At 40.0% G+C, this 15,810-nt stretch overlaps 1 protein-coding gene across 13 annotated transcripts in view; it reads left to right on the forward strand.

Annotated features, from left to right (window-relative positions):
* CHL1 (cell adhesion molecule L1 like) overlaps nucleotides 1-15,810 on the forward strand; it is a 186,815-nt gene that overhangs the window by 28,292 nt on the left and 142,713 nt on the right. For 9 of the 13 annotated variants that reach the window (XR_009456100.1, XM_019499716.2, XM_014605288.3 and 6 more), the window contains exon 2: nucleotides 13,711-13,789. The exons of 1 other annotated variant lie outside the window; for it this stretch is intronic. The gene's annotated coding sequence lies outside the window, so the exon portion shown is untranslated. Of the gene's footprint in view, nucleotides 1-4,874; nucleotides 5,429-6,311; nucleotides 6,408-8,343; nucleotides 8,472-13,710; nucleotides 13,790-15,810 lie in introns of those variants that run through there. 3 more of the 13 variants (XM_019499712.2, XM_019499713.2, XM_019499710.2) reach the window with 3 other exon arrangements.

The raw sequence follows: 15,810 nt of genomic DNA on the forward strand, positions 1-15,810 counted from the left end.
ATGTGTGGGCTGCAGTCAGAGGGGTACAAATGACTTTTATTTGTAATTGAGAAAACTTTGTTAAAGATATTATAGGTCAGAAGCTCAGCGGGTGTAAATTGGAGTACAGTCATTTTATTCACAATGTCAGAAATTCCCAATTCTTCCTGGACATTGCCTGAGTGACTGAATCATAGCACCCTGAAAGCTGATAGTTTTTTTAAAGGAAACTTCACTGTATACAGAGAAGATATATTGCATTGTTGCACTGACAGGGTGAGAGATGGAGGCTCTGAGTAGGGGGATAAGTTCTTGGTGGTGACTGAATGTAGTTTGGGATAGGGTTGGAGGAAAGATCCCAGGCAGGTTCAGTGGGGAGATGACCTGAAGGTCCATTGCTCTTCAGCTAAAAGACACGTAACTCAAAAACCCGTGCTTAAATGAGGATACCTATTGTCTCCAAAGCTGGAGCCTGGCTGTTGTGATACACATTTAGCAAGTCAATATTGGGGGGGCTGAGGAAGGTTTTTACCCTGTATCTATGTAAAACCAGGGAGGGAAGGGAGGAAGGAGTGAAAGCAGTTCTCATAAGGGAACTGCTGACCAAAAGGAGAGCCTTTGCCAAAGTGATAATGTAGATAGGATTATCACATATCTGAAAATGGAGAAAGTAAGAGAAGTTTGTAAGTGCCAGCTGGGCCAGGTGCTAATAATAGCAAAATGAAGGTTCAGTAAGAAAGACTCAAAGTATGCAAGTAATGGGATATGCACCTGTGACCACTCTCAGCAAATGGCTTGCACGTACCATCACTTGCTTTCATTTTTTTATCTCTTTTACTCTCCGAATTAGACCACTCCAGCGCAAAGAAGGTGCTTTATAGAAGGTATTTATAGAAGGTGCTGTCCTCATTTTGGGCATTGCTATGATCCAAGGTGCCAGAGTGTCTATGGAGAGGGAATTATACTGGTAGTTAGGCAACATCATTTCCGTTTCCTCTGCCAATCTATTGCTCGACTTCTGACAAGCGACTCTTGTTTTCCTTTTGTCTGCCGCATCTAATTAGAGCTTGCCGGTGCGGAGAAGTTAGCAGGTGGTAAGAAAGGGTGTGAATTTCTGGTGCATCAGCTTACTCTGTATTAAATCTCCTATGTGGACTTTCTTAGCAAGCACTGTGAGCTTACAGAGCAAGGAGTCATACAGCTTATACCCACAGTACTTCAGTTGTATTCTTTAGGTGCCACAACTGTATACATAAAAAAACCCCCAAAACCTGTTTCCCACCTTGAACTACACGAGTGAAATCTTGCCTCAGTGAAGTCAGTGGAAATATTCCTATTGACTGCAAGAGAATCATGGATTTCAGCTCCTAATTTTTATGTGAGGAAGAATAAATCTCTGCCTAAAATGTAATTGTGTCTGAAACACAAAGGAACAGAATAATTAAGTGAGTCATGAAGCTGCCATCCTTATAATGTGATGATGCATAATAGAACTGAGTACAAGCGATATGTCACTTTCTGAATGGGCAAAACGATTTTAACGGATTAGCATGAGTGCAGGCAGCCAAGAAACACGGTACGAAAACGGAGAGTGAGATGGATTCTAAACAGTGGATGTCAAACTGCAGTCCATCTGGCTTCCGACACCTACCATATGGCTTAAAGTTAAATATTAGCTTGGATTAAATTTGGGAATCAAAGAAACAAAAAAAGATACAAGGTGAGTTTCTGTTTTTATTTCATTGTGATCAGTGTTGCATGGAGGGGTAGAAGCTGTATTAACCTCGCTTTTGCATCTTCCTGTGGCTTGTTGCCAGAGTTGCATTTGGAACTGGTTCCCAAATATTTCTGAGTCTATCGGAAGGATGATGTCAGTCAGATGGGAGAGGCCTCGCGTTGTACACCCTTCTGCAGCTTTCTTGCACTAGGGCTCTTGAATTCCTTCTTTCAACTGGTGTGTTAACCTCTGTCCAAACCAAAATATTGAAAGCCAGATTCTCTGCTGGTTTATTATGCTGTTGGATGAGGGGAAAGAAAGGTGCTTTGTCTGTCTGTCTTCTCATGGGCAAAAACTGAAATAGAAAAGAGAGAGCAAATCAGGGGTAGTTCTAGTCAATAGTTTCAGAAAGCATTTGCTTCTAAAAACGTACTTAGCTTTGTTAGTTATGTTCTGTAAGAGCATAAGGGTAGCTCTGTAAAACCAAGGCTTTTAACTAGGGCTATTTATGTATTGTGATAGGCCAAGCTATTGACTTTATATTCTTTCATGTTCTTTATGTTCTCTTATGTTTTGATGTTATCATGCATTGGTGCTGCTTAAGCATTAAACAAGAGACTACTTCAATATAATACGATCAAAGGGGGTGGAGGAATACAGGGTCACAAAGAATATATGTAGAGCTCTGGGAGAGTGATAAGTTGAGTGTAAAAGCTTTGCAAGCTGATTAATTCCTGCTTGGAAGATTTCTGGTGCCGCCAATTGGTAACAATCTTCTTTTTGAATCTTTAACTAAGAGGTCGCCTGGGAGAACTACTGCTGTTACCATAGTTTGGGGCCTATGGAGGCTGCCCAGAAGGTCAGACCCAGAGAGATTTCCTCAAAGAGCTTATTGACTCTGTTGGATCTAGCATTGAAAAAAGACCAGTCTCTCCCTGATCTGCAACTGATAAAAGGTTTCTTAGCATCTGCCAACATGTCTAAGTGTAGGGATGTATAAGTGTAGGGAAAGGGGTCTAAAGCTGTGGCATACAGTTAATGAAAACTTCAGTTTCTGGCACTAATGGCTTGGAATGGGACAATATTGGTTAGTGGTCCTTGAAAAAAAGCAAGCAATGTTTTATGGATGTTGGAAATGGACTATATTAGCAGTGAAATTGGGCAGAATAAAGATTTTTAGGGTTACAGCTTGAGTTGGAGTAAATAGACGAGAGGTCCTTTGATTGCAATGGAACTGTACTAATGTTTATCAGCTGAGGATCAGGGCCACAGGTACTCTGGGTCTGATTTTTTCCGCCCCCTCCCCCCGATGCATCTTAAATATGTGCGTGTGAAAATTGAATGCACAATTGCCATGACTAGATGCATAGACTGAAAACCATTCATGTCATCACAGCAATTGTGGGGCAACATGCATCTTGTCTCTTTTATCCTTCTAACCTGTCTGAAATCCCACCTTTGCAAATGCCCAGAATGATACAGGCAGTAATTAACACACCAAATGAGAAAAACATCTCCATGGAAGAAATGGTCACTGTATTCGTATTATCACTGACTATCCTATTTCCCTTATGCCTTAATTTGCTTGATTTTTTAAAAAGTTGCTATCTTTTTTTATGAAATATTAGGAAATAAATATTCTTGCATGTACCTTAAAATATGTCTGCAAGTATTTTACAGGTCAGCTATGCTGAATTGAAGTAAAACCTACACATTCCTAGAAAAAAGTAACATTCAGATTAATAATCTGAAAGATCTGTTTGTTCAGTTAGAAAAGCAATAACAGAAGACTATAGGTCTTTTAAATGCCAAAGGACATGATTTTGACAATTCATCCTTTTTTTTTTAAATTCAGAATTCCAAATTTCCCCTCAGCTATTTTGGTTTCTTATACAGAAACTATATTTTAAAACCTGTCATTCAACCTTCATGTTTTCCCTGTGATGGTGAGGAAATGAATAGTAATGAGAGTGAATAATAATGAATACATTATTCAGTATCTATAAATATCTTAGTAATTGATTTTTATCTTAATTTGCTATATTTCAGTTTGTTAGTGTGCAATGTATGTTTGAAATGCATTTTTTAAAATAAAGTTGAAGACAAGCTTTATTAAACCATGGCCAATCATTCAAGGACAATTTACTTATTATCATTTAACACTAATGAACTCATTGCTTTTGAAGTTTGTTAAATATGCATGCTTGTCATTCTTTCTATCTCATATTCTGCACTTGCAGTTGGGGTAAAGGTCGGTATCAGTGGTTGAAAATCTGAGCCTTGTTACACATTGATTTTAGGTGGTTCCTGGACCCCTGGATTGTCTGCACATTAATACCCAAAACTAGTTTTAAGCATATTTTAGGCGGCTTAAAGTTATGCCACTCCAAGGCAGTTTTATCTCTGATCCGTGTTACCCAGCTTGTGTTCCATTATTGTGTGGCTGCTCCCCACAGATGAGCCCCAACAAGTTGCAGGCCTCCAGTATCCCAAAGTGCTGTGTCCCTTTCCCCACCCTTCGGTTGTGTGCGCACAGACTTTCCAGTAACAAGGCAACTCACCCTCCTGCCCCCTCAGGTGTGACCTTCCCACCCTCAGGGTTGCACGCCTGTGCAAGCAGCCTGCAGAGCATGTGCTACGTAGCCAGGTCACAGGCATGGACAGGTCCAGGAGTGGGGTCTTGTGGGGGAGGGAGAGGACACAGTAGGGAGCCAAATCGGATTCCCATGAGCTGGGGCTTCCTTACCAGGGCAGGGCAGTAGCTCCCACGAAAATGCCTTCCCTTACCACTCCCAGCTACCCCAGAAAGCATGACCAGCACCCTCCACCCCCTAATCCCAAATGATTAAAACATGAGACTTTCTTTCATTTATTTCCTCTTCATTTCTTTTTAAATTATTTTTTCTTTGACTTGTTTTTATTTTATCCTTCAGTTGATGACTTCTTTCATTTCACCATCCTTCCCCCACCTCCATTTCCTTTCCACCTCCCATTTCATTACCCCACCCCCATCCCATTAACTCTCCACCTCCCAGCTTCATGTTCCCACCCCTGTCCAATATCGCACACAACCCCATCTGGAATAGGGAGAGCCTGTCCTGGCTTACCAGACCTATAGTGACAAATCACAGCTGTAGCTTTTCATCAGGCCCCTCCTTGCCAGCCCTCTAGTGGCAAGGCACAGCTGGGCTGGTGGGGGACAATCAGAGAAGGGTTTTCACCTTAAGGTATGACTGCTCTAAACTCAAGCTAGCACTAACGCCAGTCAACATTTGAGCAACTAAAAGTGCAATGTGTAAAAAGGCCAGCTAAGGTCTTCCTCCTACAGCAGTGATTTTTACTGATATTCTGTTTGGGCATTAATATTTTGTGATAGTTATATTTGGATTATGATCCCGGCATGCAGCAGCATCACAGTGGGAACTTTCCAAACCAGCTTTCTGCACAGAAGGAAAATGCTCATTCATGAGAAACCAAGTTCAAATAGGTATCTTGGTGTCATGCCAGGTCAGTCAGGTTTCAACTGGTTCTAACTGGCATTCTCATAGACTCTGATGTTCTTTAACCTACAGCTGAGTGCCTTTCAAGTATGTATGGATTTTTGGGGGGGCCTTTGAGAACATTGCACGAACTTAAAATAATTACTTACAAATTGTTCCTTACAACTGAATGCCCTTTGATCAAAACAAGTGAGGGGAAACACATTAACATCAGTGGAAACATCTTTTGAAGGTAATGTGGATCATTATCCTTTCTTGAATGGGGTTGGGAGGCTTTGAACTTGTACTCTGGACAGACAGTCTACCTGCTTGTAATGGAGTACTCTATCTCTACCATTAGAAATGTGTATTTGTGGGGTTTTACCTATGGGGCTACAGTACAGAAAATTACTTAAGGATATGTTGAGTTTAAAACAGGGAAATTCATATGCATGGGTAGTGTGAAGATGTTTCAGGGCTATTATAGAACAGGTTTGAAATAAGTTGTCTTGAAGTAACGCCTGTGTTCTGAAAGAAGAAAAGACCATCATAAAAGGAGTTGCGTTTATGTGCTTAGTTATTTTTACAAGGTTAGAAAATGCTTTTTTAACTTTTTCCTGAGTTTGTGTCAGGAGAAGTGCCAATGAAACTATGCTGATTTATGCAATTTGAGTATCTCCTCCAGAATACCTGTTCATGACTTTATTTTTAACATATAGTTTTTAATTAGTGCACAGTTTTATTAGTTTTTAATAATTGAAAACCAATTTTAATTCTCAAAAGACAGGATTATATTGCATTTTGTGATGGTGTCCTTCTCTGAAATCCCAGCATTATGAATATGAATGCACAGAAAAATCTGTGTTTTAACTTGTCATATAAAGCTGTAGTAGATAGATCCACATGATGCTGCATTACCAGCTTAGGGGAAAGCCTCTTTCTGACATAAAGGAAAATGCAAACTGCTCAATTTGCATGCACTTTATGTTCAAGGAGTCCAAGGAGAGGTGGTAGCAAAGTTATAGTAATAGAAATGACTTATGGGTTGGTATGTTATTAAAATTGAATGGAAAAGTTCTGTACACCATGGGGACTTTAAATGCAAAATCATTCTAACTTATAAGCAGATACTAAGTATACCAAATTCTACCCTAAGGTACAACCAGATTACTCCAACACTGAGAGCTGAGATTTCCTGATTTATTGACTATCAGGATTTAGTGACCTAAGAGGTAAATATTGACACCCGTGATTCCTACTACTCAGTTTTCCTCAAGGGACACTGTCTGTTGTTGTTCACTGAAATTTAAAGTCAATATGTGCACGTGTCAAAGCACTGGGTTTAACTCCTGAACCATTACAGTGATCTATGATACTGTTACATACAGAGCATGAAGAAACCTTAATGACTATAATCATGTGTCACGGACAATGCAAATATTGAAATATTTATGTTAGATCTGGTTTGGGAGGGAAGGGAGGAATCAAAATAGCATTTTTTCCCCATGAAATAGAATATTTGGCAAACATATCGGTTCTGGAAAGTAGTTCCCACATTAAATCTATAGCGCTGAGAAAAATAATCATCGGATTTGTCTTACTGCAATTTGAAATGGAAAGTGAGCGCCCAAATGTAGACAGTTAAGGAAGAGTAGGTTTACAGACTTTTTCTAAATGAGATTCTGCTCCTGGGGAACTGATTGGCCAAACCTAATCGTAAAAGAAGAATTGGGTCAAGAACATCATTTAAAAAGAACAAAGTTGTAGCAGTGACATTATATTCTTTCCGTATTAGCTGTTTGTGCAGAAGTGATTATATGCATATAGGATAAAACTCAAATTAATTTTTTTCCTGAGCTTGCAATTAAGCACAACAATTTACACAGTATATATAAACTGAAATCAATGTGTTTATTTTTCATTTCTATAAAGATAACTCTTATCCCTTCTTAAAGAATAAATATCCATAATATTTTTTTTTTAAATGACAAAGTTACCATTGTATTGGCAACTGTTAGTACTCCTGCAGCTAGGTCATATTTGGCATTCATGCTGGAAATGGGAAAATGATTTTTTTAACTAAGCCAGCACTAGGTTTTTATGTTAATAGTTAAAAAGAGCCCCATCTTCCTAGCCCATTTTTCCTGTCCATATATTAATTTCATAGCTTTTGAATTAGTCTGGACACCATCGCAAAATACTCACTAGTGCACTTACATTTCTTATGTGGTATCCAGAAACCCGCTAAAATACTTTGTCATTTTAAGGACATTAACCTTTCAAAAGCACTATGGTTTATTCATATGATGCTTCGCTGCTTTTCCAAGTTGGTTAATAAATCATTGACAAATCCCCTGCCCCCAAAAAGTCTGTGTTTAATATGCAGATGTCAGGCACTCCTCATTCATTACGCTTACTAAAATCAGTGGGAATTTGCCCAAGTAAGGTCTGAAAGATTTTGTCCTCCTCCCCTTCTGTAAGGCTTACAAGTTGAAAAACCTCCTGTGTCTCCATTATAGTATGTCCTCAAGAGACCGGGTGCAAAGAGGCAAGTGAGTGGGTGGGTTACTGAAAGAGAACAGCTCATGTGTCCACATCTCCCCATTTCCCATCCTTATGCTTTACACTTTTGAGACAAATCTTATTTTTCTCAGTAATACAAGACTGCTTTGTACCTGAACCTTATGTACAGCTCTGAAGTGGTGAGAGGAAAATATACTTTTCCACATCCTCTTATGAGTACCTGTTACCTCAGAGGCCAGAAAGGAGGTCCTCTCTCCTGGACCACATTGGATGTTGCATTGGATGTGCTTCACTTGTATATTAGGGTTTTGACTGCTCTTGACACTCCTTGATGGACAGTGCCACACTGCAGTATTCCCATCCATAAGGAACAGCATTGCCCATAGCAGCGATAATACATTGCCTTTCATTTTTGGCTTTCTGTGGCTGGTCTCCCGGCTGTTTTCAGAGATGAGTAAGAAATATGAAATATAGTTACATTACTCACAGTTGCACAAACAACCAAAATGCAGCAATGACACAGATTTCTTTTTCATAAGGTGTCTCAGACTCACCCAGCGAGCTCCAAATTTCCACCGTCCAAAACAAAACAACCTTCAAACCTTGAAATGAATGTGTAGGAAATCAAGTGTATATATAATCACAGTTTGTGAACTAGAACGCGTCTGCTCTTCTCTGCAGTACAATGCACTAGCTTTTGAAGGAAACTCAAGGAGGCAGAGACAGGCAACTGCTACGCCACCTGTGATGTGGCTCAGGCAAACTAAGGGGTGGTAAGTATAGAAAATTACTTAAGAATATGTACAGTGGCAAGAGTGCTGTTCTTCAGGTCCTCTGTGTGACAGGAAGTAGCCAGGGTCACAGTATTTAGACTGCTTTAACCAACAGCAGCAGTAGTGAAGGCTCACAGATAGTTTAAGCCATTGTGGCATTTCCCATGTTTTCAAACTTTCTCCCCCATCTTTTTCTGTTTTTGTACTAAGCATAGCTCAGCTGGAATACAGAATCACATTCAGCGAAGGAGCAGCTGACATGAATAAAACCTCATTTCCCTACTAGGAAACAGATCTAATCCCTCTAACCTTTTGGAAGACATAAGGCAACTCCACTTTAAAATATTACAAAGCAGGGAGCAAAAGAAGCAGTGGTAGAATGCATTTAAACACACACCCGTTCATGAAGGCAGAGAAGAGACTAGAGGAAAGGTTTTTAATTTGTATTTCCTGTTTTGATTTAATCCCTGAATGAGTACATTTTACCACTTAGACATGCTTACCTGGCCACAACATACCTCACACAAATGAGAAATCCAAATCTAAACGGTGTAGGTCTCTATGTATGTATTTTTAGTTTCAGCAGCCAGGGTTCAAACAACCAAAGAGCAGGGCGAGGTTTTGGCACAAGGTAGGAAACAGCAGCTCCTACCAGTACCACTGTTTCAGTAATGCTGCCCTTTCTGCTATGATACTAAGTGCAATCATTTGGACTTCTTTGCAGCTGCAAATTTATTGCAATTCAGAGTTGGCCACATGGCTACTTCTACACCCAATAAACACTTAAAGTAATAACAACCCTCCTCGCCCCATTTACGAACCATGAGCGCATAGCACAGATTCTCACAAATCATCTCCTTTAGCCGTCTGTGCAACAGACACTGTACTTGACTTCTAAACTCAAGCAGCTTATTTATTTAGATAGGGCATCATTTCCTTAGTGGGGGAAAATAGGCTGTCTGTGCCTGCCGGATAACCATCACCAAGGGGCCCTGGGGGACTGACGGCGGTGCATTCCTAGGCAAACTATCACTCCACACCAAAAAGTCTCAACTAGATCACAGGATGACATTTCTACCTTCATGTTACAAAGGAAGTGCAGGCAAGGATGATTAATTCTTTGCTCCAGACAGGTATTCTCTTTCTAATATTGCCAGGATCTTTTCCCCAATGAAGCAGTTTAATAAATAGTCTCCTCTTCCATGAAGAGCTACTAGATTCACAGAGAGGTTGAGGTGAGTTGTGGTCAGTAATGGTTAAGCTAAATTCTACAATGGGGCTGATTCTCAGACGCCTGATGCCACAGGCAACTGGTAGAGGGAGCATGGTGGGGGGGCACGTGCCCCCTGGCTCGGCACCGCTTATGACAGAGCAGTTTTTTTGCCACGCGGGCTGGTGGTGTGTTGTGGGCAAGGGTCACTAAGCCATGGCACAGAAGTATAGGAATGGATATGGGGCTTTTGGCTCATCCCTGGGCCACTCACAAATTGTTCTCCCACCCAGACTCAGGAGGCAGCCTGATTCTCAGGAGTCTCATAAAGTCTTTGGGCTGGATCCTTAGCAGCTACAGTTTGGTACAGCTCTTTTAAATCAGTGCAGCACTATTAAAGAGCAGTCCTTTATGGTAAAGATTTAAGGTCTTCAGGATAAGGATTGTTCCTTACTTTCTCTATACAGTACCTAGCACAATGGGGATCCAGTCTCAGTTGGCCCCATCCACTATTTTTGTAATAAATAAAAAACATGAGGCTGCTGAAAATGTCTCCAACCTTATCCTGCTGATGTCTCTAGATGTAGAAAATGTTAAGAAGCAGTCTCTATTACCTCTTTAAGAAACTCCTTCCCTCTGTCATATAATTTCCATTTATCCTTTACAGGGTCTTGATAACTTCAGTCCTACTTCCTTTTACCTTTCTTTCCATCAGCAAATCAATTTAAATTTCCCTTTTGCAGAAGTGAGCACGCCTATAGAGTTCTATTACCATTCCCTACTCTTTTCTGTCAGCTCTGTGTTCTCTCTAGGTATTGTCACGGATGACCCTAGTTTAAAGCTTGATTGATTGGCCTGGGTCTTAATTATAAAGGAGGGAAAGGGTTTATAAAGACTTTAACTGACATGCTTGATAGGAGACAGTCGGACTGCCCCGTGGTGAGTTACAAGGTAGATAATGATTTTACAACAAACAAACTTACAAATCCTTAGCAAAGGATTTTCCATTTTCCATCTTTTGATATCTTAAGAGTAAGACTGCGTCTGTCTGGAAGATAATTTTTGAGCCACATTCAATTTATGGGAGTCCTGCCTGACATAACTAGGTGAATTGTAATGGCAAAAGTTAACACAAGATGATGGAACGATAATCCCTTCAAGTCTTGGCTTCTGTGAATCTAGGGACATATTCAGGCATGAGGCTAAACCAGCCCCATTCTGGTTGCTAGCTGTGTAATGCTAGTATTTCAAAGGATCTTTGCTCTTTCATAAAATTCCAATATTGATATTTCAGTTTAACAGATTGCCCAATTGGGATGTGTAGACCCGTCTTGTATCAGTGCTGACTTCTGCCAAAATGCACCTCTTCCAAAATGTTAGGCCAGATCCTCAAATGGAAAAAACAGGGTAGCTCTGTTGACTTCACTGGGTTATGCCGGAAGAAATCAGCTGACAGTCGGGTCCCTGGCCTTGTACAGTGAGAACTCCAGCAAGTTGTATTACTGCTATATGGCCAAAAATGATCAAATGTCCACCTCATTTCACCACTAATTAAGGCCTTTTTGGGTTAATAGCTTCATTGAAAACAACTGGGCTTTTAGTTTCGAAGGGCTAGTTACTGCTGGAAATGAAACTTAAGATTCATGAAGTCACATGGATGCTTCTGAAAAAATTGCCCATAAACAATAGAGACTGTAACTTTGGTTTAAAAGTCAAAGCTTTCATTGACTATAAGGAGTGAAGTCTTAGTATGATTAAAGGACAAACAAACCTCATTCGTAGGCTTAGACCTAGGACCATAATGTATCAGAAAATGTAAAAAATGTCTTCTCAGAAATTCACAGTGCCCCCCAAAAGGCAAGCTAGACAGAGAGAGAACCAACTTCTGCTTTGAAGTGCATATGTGTGCACTGTGCACGTGTACTTGCATACAAAATTTGACTATACATATCAAAGAAGCAAAAAGCTATTTTAAAAAGTAGCTTCGGTTTGAAGTGCTAACGCGTGTGTGTTAGAGAAAGGGGGTAGGGTTTGTCTGCGGGGAAATAAGTCTGTCTGTAACTCTGCCAGAGTGAGTCCAGATAAAGAGATTATCAAATAGTGACAGGAAAGAAAATAGGCGAGCTGAATTTCTCTTTATCACTCCTATTCCCTGAAGACATCACATGGAGTATCTTGTATTCATACCGAGATTCCTGAAAGTAAATCACGCTGAAAGGTGACGTGTTGGAGATGGGAGGGGTAAAGGCAACCCGGCGTGCCAAAGGGTTCAAAGCAGTGAATCTGGCTCATAGTCTGTAGAGAGGTAGTTACCCATGTTTATATGAGGCAGGGGAGATATGCACCTTCACAAACTAACTAAATAAAATATAGATAGACTACAAGCTTTTGTGAACCCAAGTTCACCTCATCAGATGCGTGCACAGGCAAAACAATTGCAGTGCTATAAAGGGGTATAGGGACAATTTACCACTTGGGAGCATGTTTCAATTGATCCATTATAACTTTCATCTGCCCTCTGCTTTCCTGTTGTGGGTGAGGCTAAGCCACAATAATTTGAACCCCACTGAAACAGGCCATAAACAAGTGTGGTTTATCTTCCATTTACTGCAGGCGAGCGTGGACAGACTAAACAGGTGCATCAGATTCAGCTGAACCGCTGACCCTCAACGTTCCCTTTAAAGCATTATAATTGTTTCATCTCTCCAAACAGAGTTTGAAAGCTTCACAAAGAATCCAGTAGTAGCTTCTGTGTTGGGAACCCTAGCAGAAAAATGAGAAACAGAAATTAGATGGAGAGAGAGATGAAGAGCTTAGAATAAAGAAAACGTGGTTGAAGAAAACAGTGAAGACATACTCCCCTAATGTATTTTCCTTGAACATGGTCTTCTATGGCATTTTTTAGTATATTAATTTAAAGGGGAAAACCATTTCAAGGCTGGACCAGATTAGTGGACTCCAGTAGAAGAGACAGGAACAATATCGTTTCAGGTGCTTTGTCATAGGCAGAAGATCACAGGTCTCCCAAAGCATTCTTTACTATCTTTTGGAATCACTGCTAGCTTTAAAAACATTAACAGTTATAAACTTTAAAAAAAATTGTCTTTTGCACTGACTAGTACAACATCTTGATTAAAAATACATCTTTCTAATAGTATTAAAAAGAATGAAGGGTTTTTCTATTTGGGATAACTGAGATAACTGAGGATAGGTAGAGTCTGGTTTGTATTTCTACCAGTACTGGTAAGTATGATGAATTAGATGATGTCAAATACTTTATTAAGGCTATTTCTGATGAGCAATGGAAACCAGTTTTGCCAACATGTGCATGATTTTATTTTTGATTCAGTGTGTTGCATGAAGAAAGGTCAATAATGACTACTTTGGACTAATTATTTTAGCATGTTTTTTCTAGATTTACCTGTTATGCTTTTGTGACGAGTCATATTTAACATTCCACAACATTCTCAGGGTACATTTCGATGGGATCAAAAGAAAAAAAAGCCATACATTTATCTCATGATTTGAAATGCACTACCATCATTTTGATTTTTTTTTAACTTGTACCATAGGATCTAGAGGTCCCAATGAAAACAAGCTATTTTCTATTGGGTATCATATAAAAGCAAGAGAGATTTCCTACCACAAAGAGTCTTGCAATCAAAGTACACAAGGGAGACAAAGGATGAAAAGGGAATTGGAAACATAGAAAGTTAAATGACTTGACCAAAGGCACCAGATCAGCTTAGTGTCTGAACCAGAATTAGTAGCTAGGCCTCCTGGCTGCAGTCCAGATCTCTCTTTACTGGACCATGTTGCTTCTGCAGTGACATGGAAAACCACCAAGGAAAATGGAAGGGGAAAAGAGAATGAGTTTGGAGACATGCTCATTGACTTGGAGAAACAGGTCAAGAATAGAGATGATCTATAGGTATGCAGACTGTTTGTATGCAAATATGAAGGCTGACACATTTATCTGAGCGGGACTTCTTGTTGATTACTCAAACTATAACTCTGTCTTTTTTCTAGATGCTGTAAGAAGTGCGCACAATGATTCACACGTATGAAGACTGACCAGGAATTGATGAAGGCGGAGCTGCATTTAATGGTTAGAAAATGTATTATTTTTTTCCTTTTTAAGGATGAATTTTGAACATATATAGGCTCAAAATAAATAAGTAGGTCAGTCAGACGTATCCACCAAATCTACGATTCTCACATAATTAAAACAATCTCTGATGCATTCAATACCTGCATAAATTAGATAAGCATAAAGATATGCATAAATAGCATATAATTCAAGATAACCAAAAAGCATTGGTATGCCTTCCACGTCTGACAGGTTTCTTGCTGTCAGTCTGTGTCAGACTGTTTTGACTGACTATGTCATTCAGCCCTAAGAAAATATCTGTAATTTAAGCTGCGATTCCATTTTTTGTGACTAATTAGTTAAAGTAGGTTTTAGTGGATGTATCGAAATGAGATGCTTACTGCGGAGTTGCCTAATTAGCTCCGCAGTAAAGCGTCACCATCTACATGAGCGGTGCTGTTAGGCCAGAGTAAACTAATTAACTCTGCCATCGGACAGTACTGCCCAACACAAGTACTGCTAGCACTTATTTACTCCACCACGGCACACATGTCGATGGTGACCGGGGCTGGCTGGGGTGCAAAGGAGCTATAGTGTGGGACTTCCTGCTAGCTAGCCCTGCACTGGAGCACCCTCACGGCCCAGCCATCCCCTCCATGGCCCATTGAGCCAGGCAGGAGTAGCCCTTGGCTGGCAGGCGGACCCCAGGGACCCCCTGCCAGCCAGGGCTGCGCCGCCCCGGCCCAACATGCTGCAGTCCCAGGCATGTGTGTTAACACTGCGCCTGAGACAATAAATAAACTCTGGTGTGAACTGCACCAGAATTTATTGTGTCAAATTAATTTCACATGTAGACGTGCCCTGTGTAAAGCAAATCCTTCAGTTAGTTTGGCTGGTTGAGGTCCATAACTATTGTATTCTGATTACTCCCATAGAACTGTTCAGTTCCCCCCTGTAATGCTGATAATGGTTATGCCAGCCAATGAATGATATATATGCATTCTCTTGAATATCTGAAAATAGTGGACATAACGTTCTGCATTTGGGATTATATTTTTAAAAAGACTTCTGGGGCATATGGAAACAAAAAGAGTAAAAAACGTACCCCTACTGATGGCACTGCCGACAACTATAGTCTAGTTAAAGAAGGTTTTAAAGTGATAGTAGTATTTATCTGTTTTAGGATTTTCTGGAATACATTGTTACTAAAGGATCTAACTATCTAGGAACCTTAGTACAGCTAAATGTGCTAGTGAAGAAAATATTCACACTGTAAGGAAGTGGGCGTTTTATTCCACGTTTGTGCCATATTTCTATTGCAATAGAAGGGGGAATTTAATTTTTCGAGTATTGGGCTTAAATATGCAGCTCCCAAACACGTTAACAGGAGTTCTGTAGTTAAAAACCTTCATAGCATTCTCATTATTTACTTTCTGTTGATTTACCATTTATTGAAAGTGCCTTTTATTCAGCCTTGCAGCTTTCATTTAATGCAAAAAAAGAACGCAGAAAGACAAGAGCTCAAAAGGTTCTTACTTATCTGCTTTGAAACTTACTCCACTTATCTTAGTGAATTATAAAGTGGCCAGAGGTGCTGATAAATCCATGCTTTTAAAAAGACAAAGCAACATTGAAACAAAAGAGCCAAATATTTCTCATTGGATTCACTTTTGACAAACAGTTGCTTTGCCTTCCCACCAGTAACCCTTGTCAAGCCATACATTAGAAGTGAAAGATCCCAAATAACCAAACCATGAGGTGCAGATGCTGTCTGAATCTGGATGCCCAATTCTTTGTTTCAGTCCAATTCATTATCAATATAGGACTGAGCTACGAAAGTTAACTTCTGTTGTTTTTCTGGAAACTAGCACTCATTCATGACCAGCCACCTGGAAGGGGCAAGATCAGCCCTGTTCTAGTTATGCATGAACAAAGAGTGAAAAATCTTGCTTTTGCCTTTATGGTGAGAAAATGTTCCTGACCTCATTTTAAAAATTCAGAATATCCTTCTGGCCTCATTCTAAAAATTGCGTGAACAA

The sequence above is a fragment of the Alligator mississippiensis genome, chromosome 12 (assembly GCF_030867095.1).
Source record: "Alligator mississippiensis isolate rAllMis1 chromosome 12, rAllMis1, whole genome shotgun sequence".
Classification (NCBI taxonomy): domain Eukaryota; kingdom Metazoa; phylum Chordata; order Crocodylia; family Alligatoridae; genus Alligator; species Alligator mississippiensis.